Genomic DNA, 22,637 nt, shown 5'->3' with positions numbered 1-22,637 from the left:
GGGATTTGGTATTTGCGGCAATGAACTTTCAAGTTCCTTTAATGCCAATTAATAATAATAATAATAATAATAATATAGTTTATATTATATTTGATTTGTTAATATTTAATTGATTAATTTTTATATTATATTATATTATATTATATTTTACATAAGATAGTGGGGATTACACATTTGTTATCAACTTGTTGATTCAAACTATTGGTACTTGATTATATGCGTAACACTTTTTTATTAATAATTTATTATATAAGGTAACTGTAATAATATTAGATATGGTTTATATTATACATAACTATGTTACTTGGATACCAGAGATAAATGATAATATCCTTGACTTATAAGTATATGGCTTTTAAGTGATTCGTATAAGTGATTTTACATTTTTATATATATATGTGTGTGTATATGTAGATGTTTGTAGTATATTATATGCGGGTTTACTTATACAAACGTATAGGGCAATTCGTGGATTTAACTACGGTCAGTATTATTGATCGCTATTTGACCCATCGCTTATCGTGCTTTTAATAAGAGAGAAGCGTGTATCGTGTGCATTTACTGCATTACGTAACATTTATTTAACGTGTGCATGTGTATATATATATATATATGTATGTATGTATATACATAAGCCACTCGTAGGGTTGGCTTTAACCACATAGAAGAGTGGAATACTGCATGTTACATAGGCAACAGTTGTTTTATATATACAGGATGTGTGTCGTCGTTCGTTCGTTCGTTCGTTCATTTATCCGTTCATTTTATTCGTTCGTTCATTCGTTAGTTTTGTTAAGAGAAAATAACGTTTATAGGGAAAGCCGCAGGTTGAATTTGAAAAAATGTTGACAAAAGTAACGTTTCCATAGATAACATATAAATATAAATATAAATAAATAAATAGTGATTTTTTGTTGTTGTTGATGTGTTTCACTTATAATTAATTAACTATGATGTGGTGACTGATTGTAAAATAATTCGTCATTTGTTTCAAATCATTCGTCAATAATTGATCATTTTTTAGAAGAGAAAAATTTTTTTCTTATTCGATTAATAAATTCAATAATTAACTTAGGATTATTATTAATTATTATTATGGCGTGTGTGTGTGTTTTAGTGTTTGATTTTTTAGTTTATTAATTTTTTACTTGTCTATGTTTTCTTTTAATTTTTTTTTTATATATATATTTTTATTATATTATATTATAATAATATATATAATAATATAAATTAATTTTATATATTATATTATTATTATTATTATTATATATTATATTATATAATAGTATATAAAAAATAAATAGTATATAAAATAATTAAATATAAATTAATAATATAATATATAATATTAAATAAAATAATTATTTACGAAAGTAAACAAACAAAACAATAATAAAAAAAAATATAATTCTTCGATCAATTTATTTTTATTTTTTTTTTATTTTTACATTTATATTTTCGTTTCATTTCTTTTTTCAACGAACAAGAGGGAAAGTAAAAAGCTTAACCAAAAGTATATATATATATATATAAACAGAAAAAAAGGAGGGAGGATATGTGGAAAAGGATAGATAGATAAATCTATATATTCCAATGGAGATTTCGAGACAGGGAGGAGGAGGAGGAGGATGAGGAGAAGTAGAAGGAGAATGAGAATGTGGTGGAGGCGTTTGCAAAAAGGGATTCAAAGTGTATATCCTTTTTCGTTTCAGTACTGGCGGATCGAATCATAAATCGTCTTTCGACGGATAGTCCGAAAGGGACTTTAGACGATAAGAAAAACTCAACCACGTAAAACTAGATATATATAGAAACATGTGTAGTATTATTATATACATGTGTATCTATCTATCTATCTATCCATCTATCTATCTATCTATGTATATATGTATGTATATATGTATGTATGTATTTATGTATGTATTCGTGAAAAAAAGAAAAAAAAGAAAAGGAAAAGAAAAAGATAGACAAGAAGAGAGAACACTAAGGCGATGCCAAAGAAGCATGAAATCCGAAAATCCGTGAAATCCAAGCGATTTCGTTCCACTATCTTTTTCTTTTTCTTGCATACGTACACACACACACACACACACATATATATATATATATATGTATGTATACACATTTTTTTTCTTCTTCTTTCATTTCTTCTTTTTTTTTCCTGCAACTTGTATAGTCTTTTTATTTAACAGACACCCTTTACAAAGTACTTCATCTTAAAACGTTTTTCTTCAAGGAAAATCTTTCTGTTAAACCATAGACGAGCCTAAACTTGGTTGTTTTTAACTTTTTCAAGATTGAGAAAGAGAAAGATAAAGAAAGGTGAGAGAAAGTAAAAGATGTAGGAGTAATAGGAGGAGGAGGAGGAGGAAGAGGAGAAGGAGGTGGAGTGGGAGGTTGGCAGGCTTTTAAAACGTAGAATCTTTAGATTGAAACGTCAAGCTCGTTTAACGAGATCGTTACTCCATTAAGGATAATAATTATCTTTTAGCTACCGTGTTTTTCAGTAATTTTTTAATTATTTATTTTTCTTATTCTCTCTCTCTCTCTCTCTCTCTTATTCTTTTCTTTTTTTTTTATTATTTTATATAAACAGAAAATTTAATTTCACTCTCGCGTAATTCCTCCTACGTATATAGAAAGAGAGAAAGAGAGAGAGAGAGAGAGTTAGAGGGAGTGTGAGTGAGAGAGAAAAATGTGCTAACATTTTTCAACGAAACAAATTTTCAAATGTAATAGTATAAAACAAGTTTTTAAGAGTATCACAAATTAATCGTTAATTTATTCACGCTTAATATCATCCCCCTGTGGATAGGGGTTAGTAGAATATATCCACAGTATCCACTGCTTGTCGTAAAAGGCGACTAATAGTGGCAAGTGGCCCTTGACTGTTAAAGGCGTATATATACGCTCTGACAAATCCATCAATATACATGAAAGGCGTAAATATATATATATATAATAGGCTCTCTGTATTTTTTTGACTATAACAACTTTATATATAGATTGTTGTATTATCGATTAATTTAACATGGAATTAATTGTGATATGTAACATAGAAATTAAATATTGTCAATTATTATTTCAATGTTGTTTTTTAAGTTAATTGCTTTTATATTTGAAATTGATCAATTTCAATTGTATATTAACTTTATTATACGTTCATTATATCGTTTTATAATTTTTTTTTTTTTTATAAATTAGGATTAACATTATTCAAATATCCTGTTGTTATAGTTTATTATACTCGGTGTGTTACATTATAAATTTTTTGTATTTTTTTCTTTTATATTCAAATTACCGATTATTATTATTATTGAAGGAATATGCACAAAATAAAATAAAATGAATATATATAATAGCTTAAAAAATTACTGAAAAGAAATTAAACAAAAAAAAAAAAAAATAACATTCATAGGTATTTTTATTTTATTTGCCATTATTATCTGTTTTGGTCAGAGTAGGACCATGTCAATGGAAAAACAGTCAGACTGACATGCGAAAATTGCGCCCACCGTTCATATCAATGGATTGGTTCGAGAGCGCAAGACCGCAGTTAAAGGGTTAATTATTTAAAAAAAAAAGAACAAAAAAAAACAACAATTATGCCTATGTTAAAATAAGTTGAATTATCTCAAAAAAAAAAACATTTTGAGTTATGTAATGGTCACAAGTAATAAGATCGTAATAAAATGTTAGGAAAGAGAAAAAGAAAAAGAAAAAAAGGGAAGAAAAGGGAAAAGAAAAAAAAAATTGAAAGACAGGTTCTCTCTCGGTAATCCTCTTCGAATTTTTTCGCTCGGACTTTTCTCTCTTCCTCTCTCTCTCTCTTTCTCTTTTTCTCTCTTTCTTTTTCTCATTCTGTTTTACCCACTCGAAGATCAACGAAGTAACCCCATCGAGTTGGTGGTGGGTTAGAAAGGCCGAAAGCCAAGCAAATCTGTTCCAATTCCCTTTTCGGTTCTTTAACTTAACCTCACGCTTGTTTCTTTACTTATTTCTTCACGCCCTACACGTTCTACCTTTCTCCCTTCTCTCCCTAAAAAAAAAAAAAAAAAAAGTAATGGGAAAGAGAGAGAAAGACAGAAAGTAGTGTATAGTACGTCAACTTTCTTCTTTTTTTTTTACTTTCAGACCCTCAAACCTTTCCTTTCTCTTTCTCTCTCTAACTTATACTCTTTCTTTGATCCTTTCTTATTTGGGAACCCTTAACGCGTGGGTAACGACTTCCATTAACCCTTTCTACCCATTACTTAAATCATTTTTCATCTTTCTCTACTTGCTATTAATTCCTTAGATTGCTACAGACGCATATATGCGTTTGGTAAAAATTACTAGTGTGGTTGTTCGATGCATGTATTGGGATCTTTGGCAGGGGTGTGGGGTAGCAATTTGACCTATCTACTCTAATTTTCAATTTAGCCACCAGATAGCGCATTCAAGTGTTAGAAATCCCAATACGTGTTTGTTAATATTATATTGCAAAATATATTTTATATATTTTTTATATATATATATAATGTTTATATTAATTAATTAAATTATATTCTCAAAAAAGAAAAACTTTAATTATTAAATATATAATTTATTATTAATAAATTATTTCGTTTGTTCTACAAAACCATTTTAGTTAAAAGTATTCATCACTCAAAGGGTTGTTAATACGTGGGTTTTTTTTTTTTTTTTTTTTTTTGGTGGACTAACGTACACGAAAGGAATGAAACGAGTGATAGACGTGAGTTGGGAGGGTAAAAGAAAAAAAGAAAACAACTTATATTAGAAAATATCGAGACGATTTATTTCTTTCTTACCTTTTCTTTTTTTTTTTCTTTTCTTTTCGTTTTTTTTCTTCTTCTTTACCTGTTTCTCATTCTTTCAACTACCCACCCTCTATCCTTCGATCAACAACAAAACAGGTTATTCAATTATTGTCACGTTTCTTTCGCATTTTATTCAACGATTATTTTTCAAACGAACTTTACTTTTGCACGACACAAAATGACAGAAGTTTCTAAATGAGGTCTCTCGTTTCAAACTGAGTACATTTTTTTTCTTTTTTTTTTAAATATATTTCAAACGCGTTAATTCGTTCTTTCGTTTAAATCGTTGACCGATCGATTCGATTAATTTCATCGACGTGGTGGAGGAAAAAGGGGAAAACAGGGTAAAGGGGGGAAAATTATTCCACGATCTAACTGAACGTTAACATTTTAATCGATGCTTTTTAATTATCTTTGAATACAATTTCGTTTGGTTCTTTTATTTTTTTCTTTTTTTTTTTTTTCTTTTTTAACGAAGCATTCGAGTTCCTCGTTCACGTTCACCACGTTCACGTATCGTCACGATTGTATTTTATATATATATATATATATATAAATATTTTAATAGGATCGAATCAATGTTTATTTCATTAATTCAAACGAATTGTCTCTAATCCTTTATCAGAAAAAAAAAAAAATAATAAAAATAAAAAAAAGAACTTAATTCGATCATCGCTCGTTACGAAATGCACAAAATGTTGAGATGTGTATTAACAATTTTGAATCGTCGTACAATGTGATCTATTTGATTTGATTTTCTTTTCTTGTGTTATACAATTAATAAAATTATATATTAAGGTAAATTATATTTATATCGTTGTGAAGGGGTTTTGTTATTTACGTCACGTGCGTGTAATATTAAAAAGTTTAGTCTTATACTTTATCAAAGTTTTAAGCATGTAATTCAAGAAGGATATACGAACAAAATTAAAGGAGAAACTGTAAATATTAAATGAAAGATTATGGACAAAATTTTATTTAATTTCTTGTTTTTTTTTTTTTTAATTTTTTTTTAAATCTTTTCCTCTTCTTTTTTTATTTGGAAAAAAAAATTCGATTATTATTATTAATGAAATTGTAAATAAAATCTTGTATAACGCGTTAAATATCGGATAGATCGTAATTTTATTGAAAAGAAAAAGAAAATAATAATAATAATAATAAAAAAAAAAATGTATCATTTTTCAATTATTGGTTACGAAATTTATACAAAGTTTCATGGTGTATAACATATATATATATATATATATATATATATATATATATATATATATATATATATATATGTATGTATGTATTTAACAAAATTTTGGGAATAATTGAGATGAGTAAATCGATCGGTCGATTATTTGACGACAGGACATTTTTTTTTATTTTTTTTTTCTTATCGTTCCAGCACGACATTATTAATTAATAATTACAATATTTCATCGTTTTAGTTTATATAATACATATATATGTAAATATGTGTATACATATATGTTATCCATTATTAATCCCGTACGAATATTCGCAGAGCTGTCAATTTAACTTCCCGAATCTTCTTTATTTTTCTCGATTTTTAGTATATACGCAAATATATATATATATAGAATACATACATACATATATATGTATATATATAACCCACGTTATTCATTGACGAATATATATATTCACGTGTACATCGAAGAGGATTATACGGTTGTACAGTAACAAAGTAAATTCATTTCATCATCAAAAATCAACACGATTTTATCACTAGGAATAAAAAAAAAAGCAGCATCGAATATTTGTTATTTAACTCATACATTCATACATACATATATTCATACATATACATACATATATTTTCGATATGGTTATATCGGAAAAGTACGCGTTTGACGAATGGTGATGGAGATAGTGAAGATAATGGTGAATGTAAAAAGAAGAGTGTTGATAAAAATAAGTTGATTCGTTTAATTTACGTATTGTTTCGATCACATAATCGAATTGAGTTTTGATCCATAGATAGATCATGATACTATGATGTTACACATATACATTTTATTTATATTTTAACATATACTCATGCGTGTGTGTAAATATTTGAAATAATCAAATTCCATTCTTCAATGAAAATCAGTTGGAAAATATTAACTTTGAAATTCGTATTAATTTTTATTTTTATTTTTTTTTTTTATAATACAAATAAATAACATTTTGTAATCAAGATTTAAACAGATCATTTATAATTATTTGACAAAATTTAATTAACCAAATACATATATATATATTTATCATTATTATTTATTATATTTTATATTATTTATAATATTAATTTAATAATACTATATTTATAATATTATGTTTAATAAAATATTATTATTATTATATTTATTTATTATATATTATTTATATTATTTTATTTAATATATATACACATATGTACAACACAAAACAAATTTTCAACATTTGACAATGAATTCAAGTTGAGATAATATAAACATTTGATTATTATAAAATAATTTTGTTGAGATTATAATTCTAATATAATATAATAAGTATGATCACAGTTGATCGTTTATTTAATAATATCATTAGTTATTCGTTAGATGACGTCATTGTAATAATGAAGACGTGGTTTGAAAGTTTATTACGATCTAAACGCTTGAAACTCTTGGAAAACAATTGTGCGAGAGAAGCTCTTAGGGTACTTGGACCTTGCGTATGTACCAACCTATAGACGGTTAAATTGTCGGCATTGTTCCTAACGTTTGTTGACGTTAACAGCTTAGTTTGGCAGTTTCGATTCGCTCGCCACGGGGATCCCAAGGGTACCTTTTGTACCCCACTCTCACCCTTTTCAACCCAACCACCCACTATCGACGACAGTGCTTCCTACCGTTGTTTGGGCTACCTTCCTACCTTCCTATATATATATATACGAATCTATATGGTATATCTAAGTGTATATCTCTATTCATCTATGTGTGTGTGTATGTGTGTGTGTGAGTGTGTTAGTACAGTTGAGATAGATATAGAGATAGAAAGAGAGAATAACGTCTCATTACTCATTGTTTACGTTACCAATGGTTGGTGGTGATGATGGTGGTGGTGGTGGTGGTGCACTGTTAGAAGTCACGCGATGCAATTGGCTTTTGTAATCTTTCTGAACCATCTATAAAACTAGCGCGATTAAATAAATTTTATTTATACTAATGGATGATAGGATCAGTTTTTATATATGAACAAGTAATTCATTATTTATCTAACTTTCTTACAATTGTGTATAAGTATATGTCGTTAAAGAGTCGTGTTTAAATATTGATTTGTGTGTTTTATAGTTATACTTATGTTGAAATATATTTTTAGTTATTGGTAAAGTAAAAAAGTAGTATTATTGTTTACGTTTAATAGTATATAGTTTTAGTTATTAATAAAATATATATTTTTGTATCGTTTAAATAGCTTGTCAAAATGGTGATTTTCTGTTTTATGAAAGTTGCATTACAAATTGTATGAGAAAATTGTTCTTGTCACGTTAATCATTTTTTATTTTCAACCAAAAAATTTGTACATTTTAATAATAATAATAATAATAATAATCATAATAATAATAATAATAATAATAATATAGTTACTTGCATTTTCATATATACAGTAAAATTATGTTAAAATATATAATGAACTGTTCACGTTAATTTCAAAATAAACTTCTCTCATTTGTTTCTTATAATATTATTTAAAAACATTATATCATTATATTGTTATTTAAACAATTACAAATTTGAATATAAATGAATTCTTTTTTTTTTCTGTAAATAAATTGGACAACACAAATCATCTTAATATTTCAAGTAATCCTAATACGTATGTAAACTTGTATGTATATGATCAAAGAATGATATCATCATCATCATCATCATCATCATCATCATCATCATCATCATCCTCTATCATCTGCATACAAGATTTATGCAATTTACCAAAACTGTTAGATGCATGTATAATTGTTTACCATGTTACCGGAAATTTCGACAAACTTAAACAGCTGCATGCGCATTGGCATAGATTGGCCCACCAATCCTCTTTCTATCTCTCTCTCTCTCTCTCTAATTCACTCTCTCACAGTCTCTGTTTATTAAATTTGGAATTAGGTGAGAGAACAATAGACAGAGAGAGAAGCGTGCTGTTTTCATATTCGCAGCTGTCGCGTCGTCTACCTACGCATATAATTTACTTTTTAATCGTCCCTTTTCCCTATGCATAAATTAAATACATATTATTACATACGTATGACATATATATATATATATATATATATATATATATATATATATATATATATATAATATAATACATATTTACACCGTAAAACAAAAAAATAGGACAAATATTTCTATACACAATGAGTCACAGAATTAATATAACTATGATAACTGACAAATTGTATAGCTATTAGATTATATATATATATATATATATATATATATATATATATATATATATATATATGAATTACTATGTAAATATGTGTTTGTGTATGTTTAAAAGCAAATATGTGTATAGAGTACAACAAACGATTCATGCGAATTTATAATCGCAAGAATTTCCATAGCAATTAGAAAAGATAACACGCGTCCAGGATGGTTTAGTGTATCCAGAATTAACATATTAAATCAAGACTTTATATTTCCCATGTGTGTGTGTGTGTCTGTACGATAGTTTTCGTATCCATTGACCGAACAATGTTGTTATGCATCACGTGGTTTACTTTCTTTTAACAATATTCGTTTGCTATTAACATCCTCGTAAATAATTCGCAAAGAGATTTTGATGTTGGAAACATATATGTAGGTGGGATTATTATATATATGGTGTTAAAATTGTGTAACATGGTGATAAAAGGTTTAGATTAAAATTATTTATTTATATTTATATTTTGAAGTATTTATTATACATGGGGTATTGTTTTTAATTGTAGAGATATTAATTTGGTATTTTGTTGGTAATTTTTTTTTTTAGGTAATTTTAAGTAATTTTAAGTATATTTGTTTGTAGTTGTACATAGGTATTTTTTTTAAATTTTTATTTTAATTTAATTTAATTTAATTTGTTATTTTTAAATTCTATTTTATTGTATTTCATTTTATTTATATTATTGAAAATATAAATATGATATTATAGTAAAAAAAAAAAAAAATAATAATAAAATAAATAAAAGATAAACCGAATTTTCTTTTTATTTTAATTTTTTTTTTTTTGTTATTATTTTTATTTCGTTGAATTCGTCGAGAATTCTTTGTCCTTTTTTTTTGTTCGAAAAATTAAGAAATTAAAAAAGAAAGAAAGAAAAAAAATGAAACAAAGTATAACGGGGTTAAAACCTTTTCCCCCAAAAAGTTTGCTTTGTTAGTTGAAGCTTTCTCATATGAGATTTTGTACGATGATCATCATCGTACTGTACGGGCGCATTTTTTTAAACTTTTCGTTTAAATATATACGTACAATTCTCAGTTAGAAAAGACGGCGGTATGTTACGTTACGTTAAAAGAAATAGAAACAAAAAAGGGAATAGAGAAACTGAGAGAAAATAGGGAAAGTAAAAAAGCTAAAAAAAAAATGTGAAAATGAAAATTACACTTCTTCCTAACCGTAGGAGGAACGCTTGAAAGAAGATAGGGAAGGTTAAACGGAAGTGAAAAAGAAAATCATCCTTCTCTCTCTCTCTCTCTCTCTCTCTCTATTTAAACAAATTTTTAATTTATAAAAAAAAAAAAATAACTCATCTTCCTCTTCTCTCTCTTTTTCCTTCTTCTTTCCTCTCTCCTTCATTTTATCTCAATTTTTGTTCTCTCTTGTTTCTCTCATCGATATTTTTCCCATCGTTCTTCTTACACGTCAAGTAAGTACAGGACCCTCCCTCCCTCCCCCTTCCCCCGTCACCTTTCCCTTCAACTCCCTCCTCGTTTCATCTCGATCTTGTTTCTTGTTTCTTTCTCATCGTCATTTTTTACACCCAACCGAGAATAAAGTTCTCTTTCTCTCTCACTCTCTCTCCCTTCTTCCCATTTTTTGTAACCCCATACACGTCTTTTTTTTTACGAATGTTCAATAATTTTCAAATTCTGTTTTCTTAATTCTGATTTATGTTAATTAATCGTTTCCCACCATCCACTACCCACCCCCCTTCCCTTCCCTCTCCTCTCTCTAAACATACACGTGATACAATTATGGTTATATCATCTGAAAGTTTAATATCAAGTTTATTAATTAGTTTATCATTCTCTCTCTCTCTCTCTCTCTCTCTCTCTCTCTCTGTGTCTATATCTTTTCTTCTTTCTCTTTCTATTTCAACGAACTTTCGCACTTTCATCGTGATATTGACGTGACGCCTCAGCAGGATGCCAGATCTCTCTCTCTCTCTCTCTCACTCTCTCTCTCTCACACACACACACTCTCTCTCTCTCTCTCTCTCTCTTATCGGGAAAGGAATTAAATCGATAGTGGTTGGTGCAAAAGCACGCATACATCGTCGGGATAACAGGAAACTCGAAACTCCTACTTCACCACCACCACCACCACCACCACCACCACTATCACCAGCACCCTTTTCGAATTCATCCCTACCCCCTTTTATATATACCTTATCCTTTACTATACCGTTTACTTCTTTACCCCCCTGCCTCATACCCCATACCCCCTCCTACCTCTGATCTCGTTCCTTGGCGCAGTAAACCGCGTCGTTGCATTTAATTCGTTGTTGAAATCTTGAAAACCTATGGCGTCGTCCTTACATTTACTTCTTTCCCTTCCATTTATCTTATCTATTCTCTCTGTCTCTTTGTCTGTCTGTCTGTCTGTCTGTCCTTGTGTTTCTCTCTTTTTCTTTCTTCTTTTCTATTTATTCCTTTACTACTCATTTTTATCTCTTCTTCTTCTTCTTCTTCTACTTTCATTTTACTCTTTCGTTTTTAATGGCCACTTTTCACGACACGTTTCTCGTATACTTTCGTAGGATATATACGTTAATATTACTACTATTACTATTACTATTACTACTACTACTACTACTACTACTTCTACTACTACTACTGGCAACTACTTAAATTGGAAATATAGTAAATCTTATTCAATTCACAGTTTTCTTGATTGTAGTAGTTTCTTGTTTTTACCATATATGAGTGAGATTTGCGCGTGCAATTTATTTTATATAATATAATTTTAATATTTAAAATTTTAATATATAAAATTTAATAATAATATTTTAATATATAATATATAATATATATAATAATAATATTAATATAATATAATTATTATATTATTATATTATATAATTATACAATAATATAATAATTATATTATTATATAATATTATAATAATATAATTATTATATATATTATATAATACATATATTATATAATAATATAATTACAAAAGTAATTAACTAACTTATTACAAAAGTAGTAAATGTGTACTAATTGCCTAGTAAACATATAATATATATTAATATATATTTGATATATATGTGGATGTATGTATTAAATATACTTATATATATATATATATTTGATACGTGTTTAAATGTATGAGTTTATGTGGTTTTTGTAAATGTCTTGAACGAGTAAAATAAAATAGAAAAGTATCAAACGAAAAGAACGTTTCGAAGGAAAGGTTTGAAGTTTTTATTGGAATTTAACCATCCACGGTATCATTTTCATGGACGATCGTTCTTCGGATAATAATTCCAACTTAATATATATATATATATATATACTTCGTTCTGGATGTGATTTCGAGAGAAAGAGAACGATTGAATAACGACGTCGTTTGCCTCGTATTATTTTTCTTCATTTCTTCCTGAAACATCCCCCTTCAACCCTTCATCCCTTCAGAATCCGTTTCACCCTTAAAAACAGAACTCTCAACGTTCGGTGATGACAAAGTTCCATTTACATTTCATATTGGGATCTTTGGCATGGGGCGTGGCATAGCAATTCGACCTATGTACTCTAATTTTGAATTTAACCACCAGAGAGCGTATTCAAGTGCTAGAGATCCCACCACGTGGCATAGCAATTCGACCTATCTACTCTAATTTTGAACTTAGCCACCAGATAGCGTATTCAAGTGCTAGAAATCCCAATTTTCATTTTTGTTGTTTATTGAGATTTAAGAGAATCGAATTATATATATATATATATTTCATTTATTTAGTTTTTTTATTCTATCGATTGAACGAACTGTCCACTACGGAATTATAATCGTAATGTTTGAAATTAGCGCTTCGCAATATACCTGTTTGGCACAAAGGAAATTAAATTAATGGAATAACCCTGAAAATGGCCATCGTCGTTCCCCCTATCACACTCTTGTTATCTCTCTCTCTCTCATATATACAGACACACACTCTTTCCTTCTTTCTTTCCTCCCCATACTTTATTTCTCTCACTTCTCTTCACTTCTCTTCTCATCTCCCTCTATTCTGTTCTGTTCTGTTCTGTTCTATGCTCTTCTTCACGGTTTGCAATTTCAATTTCTCTTTGGAATGTCCCTGGTCGAGTGAAAAGGTGCCGCCATCATCGTTGTCTTCGCCATCGGAGGACTACGTGGCTCCTATTAAATGCATTTTCCAAATTCCGAAACTCGTGACGAGGACTCGTAAATCATGCTTTGAAACTTCCCTGAACTTTTCCTTCTCTTTCTCTCTCTCTCTCTCTCTCTCTCTCTCTCATCATTTTTTTTTACACGTTAGAGTAGTATATAGAAAAATTAAAAGAAAGTTCAATGATTTTTCTGTATATTTCTTGTTTTTGTTAATATTAATCCTTTGGGTACATTTGACGAGTGAGACTGAGTCATCTGCTTACTTGAACGAAGTTACAGTGGACGTGTCTGACTCGTCATCTGAATCTAAGAAAGCTTTATATAAATATATAAATATTTTATTTATTTATGTTTTTCTATTATATTTTATATTATATATCCATATAAATAAATCTATATATTAATTTATATTATTTAATTGTAACAATGTTACAAAAATATATTTATAATTAATATAATAATTTTGATAAAATTAAAATATAAGTTTAACAATTATTTCGTTTTATTAGAAAATTTCTTAATTCTACGTCTCCTTTCAATTTATTTCTTTCTTTCTTTCTTTCTTTCTATTTGTTTAATATCTTTTAATATTTCTTGTAATTCATCTCATAGTAATACAATCGATCATCACTAGGATAGAGAATACAACGAACATGATGATGATGATGATCGATCTTCTCCAATATCGCATATTTTTGTATCACTCTGTTATATGCAACCATCGTGAAACACGTGATGGTGGATTGAGTTTTGGGTGGGGTCTATCGTACAATTAGAAATTCTATCCGCGAAATCGTTCGTGCAATCGGGGGGAGGGGGTAGGTAGGTTCGTTTAGGATATGAGTTAGTATCGTAGAATATCACATTGAGCAATAGACAAACAAACCTGATATTTATCCTTATCGAGTAAATGCATCATCGTACGTACGTACGTACGTACGCTTATATTCTGGTTTCATGAAATCTAATATGGTTAACGTTTAGTTTAGTTTAGTTGGATTGGATCTCTATCATCATTTCACTTAGAATTCAAATTTAAATAATAAACTTACGTTTACATATTGTTTTTTTTATTATTTTTTTTATTAATGTATAATAATATAATACATTTATAGTATATCGTTGGCTCGTTCATGTTTCTTAATATACATCTATAGAAAAATATTTTATTATAATAAAATAATTAATTTTAATATATACGAACAAACGCACAAGCAAACAAACAAATTGTATCAAGAGAGAGTTAGATTGAAATAAATCATTCTTATTATTTAAAATCAAATAAAATGATGTTAAACATGAAATAGAAATTAATGTAATAATCAGAATCTAATTAAACTTTTATCAAACTACCCTTGAAGTACATCCTTACCAATAAAAAAAGAATCATTGAAATATGTTGGCGTGATATTGAATTATTCGTCCATTTGTCGCGCACATACTTAATGCAAATTTAAGACTTATATGGTTTTCTCATGGATGTTATTGTCAGAACTGGACCAAATTGAAATGAGAACCTCCTCCTTTTTTAAAGTCGGTTAATAAAATCAAAATGTATAGTCAACTCCCTTAAAGTTGAATTATATTTAGACGTTAGGAGTCACAGGTTGGGTCCTTTTCATGGGGAGTTACGAGACCATGATTTTCAAGCTACAAAATATATATATATATATATAGAGAGAGAGAGAGAGATAGGGTGCAACCCAACCTGGACTGTCTGTTTACAAGGGTAGCACGGCAGGCGTTGGATAGGCAAATTCGACATAAATTTTGCCAAACGGAAACAAATAGTTAGTTCGTTGTGTCGAGGAATGTTGGTGCATCCTTGTGTGTCGTGTAATATCGTGTCGTGTCATGTGTCGTGTGTCGTGTGTCGTGTGGTTAACCTGAAATGTATTGGAGAATTGGTTGGAACGGAAAGGGTAGTTGATTAGGGTTAGAAGGTACAGTTTGTATTGAAGGTACAGTATGTTGCATTTGGACAATTCTTGTCTCATACGAAGGCACACGTTGTTACACGTATGATGTTACACGTGTGATTTCTCCTCCTCCTCCTCCTCCTACTCCTCCTACTCCTCCTACTCTTTGTCAATTTATCCTATTCAATTTGTTCCTTTGTATAAAACAAATCATATATCTTATAAAAATATATAATATATTGTAAATAATAGTTGTATCAGAAAGAAAGAAAGAAAAAAAAAGAAAAAAGGTTGTTCGTTGAATATTTTGAAAAGCTTTAAAACAGAGCTTTGTAAGACATAAATTACATAGGACTTGTAAGTACTTACGTGTTTAAGGTACTACCGTCAATTTTACCTCGACTCGATGGCAGTTTTAATTATCGTCTACACTACAATCCTCTCTCTCTCTCTCTCTCTCTCTCTCTCTCTCTTTCCAACCTTTATTCCCTTTTTCCCTACTGACTCTCTCCCTTCCCTTTTTATCATTTTTTTTCTTCTTCTTTTTCTTTTTCCATTTCTTTTTTTTTTTCTCTCGCCCTTATTCTTTCACCCGACCCACCCTTTTTGTACGTAGTTGCTTGGCTGCCGTCGCCGCCGCTACCGACGACTGTGTGCAAAAAGCGACGTTTTTTAGGTGTCCTTTGAATTATCGATTTTCTCAACATTTCCAAAGGGTCGGTTACAATTGTTCCTTAGATGTTATCTTTTATCTAACTTGAACTTCGTTAAATTACAATTAAATTGAGAACGTAAGAGGAGAGAAAAAGGAAATCGATCTAATTATCTATCTTCTTTACTCACCCTCCAACACCCTTTTGCGCCCTTACTTATCACTTTTTTTGTCTTATGTAGAAATAGATAGAATGATGTTTCATTTTTTCTTTCGATACAACAATGAATATTCTTCTTGGTTTTTGCATATTTGAAATAAAAATATAATTAACAATATATAATATCATTTATTTTTATGCTAATTAATCTGATAACCTGTTAGGGGGTTAACCTTTTTTATTACGCACATTTTATATATATATATATTTTTTATATATTTATTCATTTATTATTTATTAAATTTATTAAATTAAAAGACTATGAAATATATATTTTTTCTTTTATATATCTTTATATATATATAATTCTTCTGTGCGTGTGTATGTCACTGAACTCTTCCTAAACGGCTGGACCGATTTTAATGAAATTTTGTGTGTGTCCTCGGCTGGATTCGAGAATGATTTAGATTTACAATTCGGTCCAATTTAAATTGTTTATTTAATTAATTTTTTATTTATAAATTATTGTTGATTTTGGAATTCCAAACGTTCCAAACGTTCCAAAATTGGAACGTGTGTACAGAACAACGTCTGTCGGGTCCGCTAGAATATATATATATATAAAGTACAAAGGCTTGTACCTTTAACTTTAAAACAATACATTTGACGTATTTATACAGTTAACAGGTTAATAGATAGAACAAATTAATATGATAGTTTTAAATTTCTATATTAGTGGATAGATTGTAAAACAAAATTCTATTCGTACCTTTAAACTTGGACAAAGACATTATTATTACTATTTTATTATTATTATTATTATTATTATTATTATTATTATTATTATATTATTTGTATTTTTATTAAATATTGTTTGAAATGTTTTGACTTAAAATCAATCGCGAGTTTGTAATTAAAAATTTATCATTTTAATATTAATCAGAATATTTTATTATTCTCTTTGATAAATAAATGAAATATCAAATACATATATATCTAAACGTAAATGGAAATAATTAATCGTTCATGATTTGTCCTAATGAACTTTTCTTTTTGATATTCGATAAAAGTATTCAAAGGATTATTGAATTTATACAAAAAAAAAAAAAAAGAAATTGAGACATATAAAAAACAGTTTATAAGAGAGTTACTTAAATACCATATATAATAAAATAAATAATATAACAAGCGTTATATATATATATATATATATACAATTTTAAAAACGCTTAAAGTCTGCCACCTTTTGTTACATTCAAATGAAGTAACATTGTACTCTCAGGGTGGTTGATAGGGGATGATGATGGTGGTGGAAAAAAGGGTGGTACGAGGCAAATAATAAAAATACTATCTTCCGCTTTTGTATATTACGCGATATGATACGCGTTTTCTCTCTTCTTCTTTTTCTTCTATTTTTTTTACTATTATTATTATTGTTTTTTTGTTCTTTTCTTTTTTCTCATTCCCTTTTCTCCTCATTCCCCCCCTCCCTCCGATTCTTTCTCGTCTCTTTAAATATGGAGTGCATGAAGGGCCCCACTGGAATTTTTCCCTCTTTCTCTTCCTCTCTCATTTTTTTTGTCTTTTTCTATCGGTTTCCGTATAGGCGTCCTATATAAACTGAATCGATTCTATACTACCAGTAGACACACACACACACACACACATATATATATATTTATACACACATGAGTATAGAAATACACATATAGGAATTACATGGAGGAATAACCGTCCATTCCATAACACGATATGAAGTCTGGTAAATAAATCAAATCAACTTTCATGTAAACACGCTCGTCTCGATCTTACCAACATATTCTCTCTCTCTCTTTCTCTCTCTCTTTTTCTCTGTTTTTTTTTTTTTTTATTCTTTTTTTTTCCAACGAACAAAACTTTCGTCATAAGCGTATTCGATATATCCTTCTCCTCTTCCCCTTTTACCATCTTCCTCATACCTGTATCCTTTTCTATTTTACCTCTCTTACTCACGTGTTATACGGATATATCCTTTATTTTATATATTCCTCTTTTTCTAGGATAGAAATCCTTTCCTAGGTAAATGTCTGCGGTCGTCCAGACAGAAAAGACTTGAGAAACCGATGTATTTAAAGTGAATATCTTTTAAGGGAAAGTCACCTAATGGTGGATAAATCAAATCAAATGTATTTCAAAAAATGTAACTTTATTTATTAATTAGTGAAATCAACAAACTATAGAATTAATTAACATAAATAAATATAAATACAACTTATGCATAAAAATATTTAAAAATAAGAATAATATATTTCTTATATAATTATATAATAAATATAACATTATATTTATATATAATAATATATAATAATTAATTATATAATTATTATGTTATTTTTATATTGTACATTTAAATAATTAAAATATATAATAATATAATATATATAATATGATATATTATTATATTGTTATAATAATACCTAATACTAAAATAATAATAAAAAATATTTTTTAAAATAATATATGTATTTAAATTAGAAAAGTTTCTTCTCGAGTATACGATACACAATTTCGTCGTGTATAAAATTTAATTTTATTATAATTATTATTATAATAATAATTATTATTATTATTATTTTATTGTTATATCATATGCGAATAAATTTTAATCACGTTATAAATTTGAATGAAAATGATACGACGATATGTTTCACAAATGGACATATACATTTTTCTCTAACAAATAAATCAATGAAATTATATATAGATAAAAAAAAAAAAAGTATTTTCTATTCGAACAAAGTTAAACAAAAGAAATTGTATCCAATCGAATTTTCTTATTTCATAAACAATCCATCATTTCACTCAGCCTACCCACGCATTAACTCATGCATGCATTAATTCTATAACGATTATATGTATCCATTATTATTTTGTTATATCATTCAAAGTTAAATCGTTATATAATTTCAAAACAAAAAGACAGAGAGAGAGAGAGAGAGAGAGAGAGTAAGAGAATCAATTAAAACGACAACAATAATTACGTAACACATCTCCCTGTAAACGTTTGAAAATAAATTTAATTAGAATAATTCTAATACCGTTAAACGCGTATCGTGTAATTAATTATCTTGTGTGATGGATGTATCATCGAAAAGGGTGAAAGGAAGGAGAGACTAGGAGAGGGTATATAGAGGGCTAGGGGGAGGGGAGGGTGGTGGTGGTGGTGGTGGTGGTTTAGGTTGAATATGAAAATAGAGAAACTTGAGCTTTATGTTGGAAGTGGTCGCGAGAGTGCCTTTATTTTCAATTTTCATAATAGCCGTATCGACCGGATGCGGTAGCGGACGGGGACCGCCTTGAACGAAACACCGCGTACGTTTAGAGGGTTGAAGAGGAGAAGAGAGGGAGTTAGAGGGGTTAGAGGGTTAGAGGGATGAAGCCTCGAGGAAGATGAAGTGGATCGGCAGGAAGGAAGGAAGGAAGGAAGGAAGGGGGTAGAATGAGGAAAAGCGATATAATCGGAACAATGAGAGTGAGTGAGAGAGACAAAGAGTGTATATGTGTGTGGGAGAGTGAGAAAGAGAGAGTGTGTGTGTGTAGTAGTAGTAGTAGTAGTAAAAGTGAGAGAGAAGGATAGAATATTATAGCCGGAAGATAGATATCAATCATTATAGGTGGTTCGAAACTGTCGAGTACTCGTCACTGTTGCTCATATACCAATATAAAGATTTCAAAATTTAACTAAATATAACTATATATATATATATATATACGTAGAAGCATATCATACATACACAAAAATAAAAAGAAAATAAAAGATAAAAGTAGCAATTGGAAAAAAAAAACAATAACTTTCATCATTCACCGCAAAGAAATATTACTAAATGTATAAAAAAAAAAAGATACGTAAGGTCGCACTATAAAAACCAATAGGATGTTCTCGTCATAGTCATAGTCGTCGTTGTCGTTGTCGTTGTCGTTGTCCTTGGTATATGTACTCCTCTTCCTTTTTTTCCTCTTCCTCTTCTTCATCTTCTTCTTCTTCTTGTACGGGCGAGAATTCTTATTCTTTTCTTAAATCTCCCACGAGAGAGTATATTATTACAGAAATATATAGTCAGGTGTACCCTATACGTACCTACTACTACTACCACTACTATTATTATTATTACTACTACGAATGAATGTATATATATACATAACTAAGATTCTCGTTTCTTCCCTCGTTTTCCAGGAAACCTTTGGCGACCCTAAGTTCTACTACAGTCTCATAATCGACGAAGAAAACGAAAAGGAATGAAGGAAACAAAAAATAAGTGAGTAACATTTTCGAATTAAAATAAATAAAAAAAAAATAAAAAATAAAAAATAAAGAAAACAAAGACAAGAAGTATATTAGGTCGAGTCATAAATAATTTCCGTTTTTTATGAGACAAATGCACTGATAAGTTACATTACCTTTAAAAGGTTCATCAAAGTCGGAAATACGTCCTTGCACTCGGTTCATCTTTTAAGATCGTATCTCCAGAAACGAAATTTGACAAACCAATTTCTGAACTGCCCTATCATCAGTTATCAGTCCTGCACTGTATAACGCTGCATATTTTTTCAGTTAGTCTGTCACGTCGAATATGCACTTTTTACTATCCCATTTCAGTGGGTTAAGAAAAAACGGTTAAATGTAACATTGACTGTATAAAAAAGTTAACAGAAGACTAAACAAAATCCTCATCTATACAGTGATATCGAAAATCCGTTTGTTTCGATGACTTATAATAGGTAAATACGAAAAATAGATTCTACGTAACTGCATCGTAAGTTACTTATGACTCGACCTAATATAATAATTTGAAAAAATCAAAAATGATTTTATTGGGCTTGTAAAAATTTAGAATAAATTGTAATTATTGTAAGGGATCGGTTAATTATATTTCTATAACATTATTTAGATTGTAATATTTAATGAAATAGAAATAGGATTCATTCGGCATTTCGTATTTCATTAATATCCTCGTGGTCTAACGTTTCACGAACGATACGGTCTAGCCTAGATTCGTATTCATCCCTACGGTATAATTTCCCGTGCAAGGTGCGGATATTGGTTATACTGGGTGTGTTGGATCAAACTAGTAGCGAATACTATAACTACAAAACATTAATCGTACGAGAGCGCTTACTCTCTTCACTTTTAGTATTTATGGTCTTTCTATGTAAATGGTTGTTTAATATAACGTTAGTGTAATTAATTTATTCCCTTAGAGAAATATATATTCCCCCCTTTTTTACTTAACATTATTAAAGTTATACGTTCCAAAAAAAAAAAAATAATAATCCTATATAAACAAAATTAATTCATTACTTATAATATATATATATATAAATTATTTATAATTATTATTAAATATTCGTACAATAATATAATATAAATATAATACCAAAAATTAAAATAAAATAGTCAATTTTATATTTGTTTGCAATCAAAATATAAAAAAAAAAAACAAAACAAAAAGAAACAAATAGTAAATAAGAAAATATTTTATATAAAATTATAAAAAATTATATAAATTAATTATATTTATTTCTTCTCTTAAGTATACATATAAATAATAATAATAATAATTATTATTATTATTATATAAATTAGTTAGCAAATGTTATTACACTTTATTACGATATAAAAAGGTTTAACTAAATGAAATCGTTAAAAGTAAACAAAGGAAACTTTAAAATAGAAATTTCGGATCCACCCCTGTAGATATACGTCCCTTAAGGTTAAACGCGCAATATCCAAGCCAGGTTGTCCGCCATCAACGTCTTCCTTACGATTTATCGCGACGTTACACGCGAACCTTCCGCCGGAAAAAACTTTTTCAATTCGTGCCAGTTTCGCTTATTAACAACAGGCGCGAATTTGTCCGGCTATTAATCCTCTTTTCTTTCTTACGCTCACAATTTTCTTCTTCCTTTAATTTTTTCTTTTTTTCTCGTCCTCTTATATCCCCACCCCCCACACACACCCCATTACCATTCCCACTCATTCCCTTATCTGAATAATCTTTAATCTTTTTTTTAACATCGTACACTCAAAATCGATAAAATTATTGTCATAGTTGTTTCAAAATCGTGATAAATAATTATAATAACAATAGGGAATAAATTAATATATATTTTTAACCCTTTGAGGGGGTGTATTGAACCCTTTTTTAGTTGTGACAAGTGTTTTGTAGAAAAGTAATACTTTATTATTTATATTATCGTTGATATATTAATAGTATTAACTCAGTTTTTAATAAAATTAATTTATTAATTGATAATCAATACATTTGTTGTTTATATTATTAACATTATTTATCGAAGATATTTTTTTATTTTTATTAAATGTACGATTGAAGTAGACAAAAAATGATATTTCGACACGATGAGTAATACACTTGATAATAAATTTCCAGCCCCCTCCTCACACCCTTCTTTCACCCCACCCCTCATCCCCCGAGTACGTAGAGAACAACAACACCATAGAAAATATATATTC

The 22,637-nt window shown here is 28.5% G+C and overlaps 1 long non-coding RNA gene across 2 annotated transcripts in view; it reads left to right on the top strand.

Annotated features, from left to right (window-relative positions):
• Positions 1-22,637, top strand: part of LOC149033295 (uncharacterized) — a 101,806-nt gene that overhangs the window by 19,233 nt on the left and 59,936 nt on the right. For both annotated transcript variants that reach the window (XR_016175748.1, XR_016175749.1), the window contains one exon: positions 20,340-20,421. This is a non-coding gene — a long non-coding RNA (uncharacterized LOC149033295). The remainder of the gene's footprint in view (positions 1-20,339; positions 20,422-22,637) is intronic.

This window comes from Polistes dominula, unplaced genomic scaffold (genome assembly GCF_049000335.1).
Source record: "Polistes dominula isolate Pdom_NZ unplaced genomic scaffold, Pdom_raw_medaka contig_49, whole genome shotgun sequence".
Classification (NCBI taxonomy): domain Eukaryota; kingdom Metazoa; phylum Arthropoda; class Insecta; order Hymenoptera; family Vespidae; genus Polistes; species Polistes dominula.
Note: the sequence above shows the minus strand (reverse complement) of the source record. Positions and strands in the feature narration are given on the sequence as shown.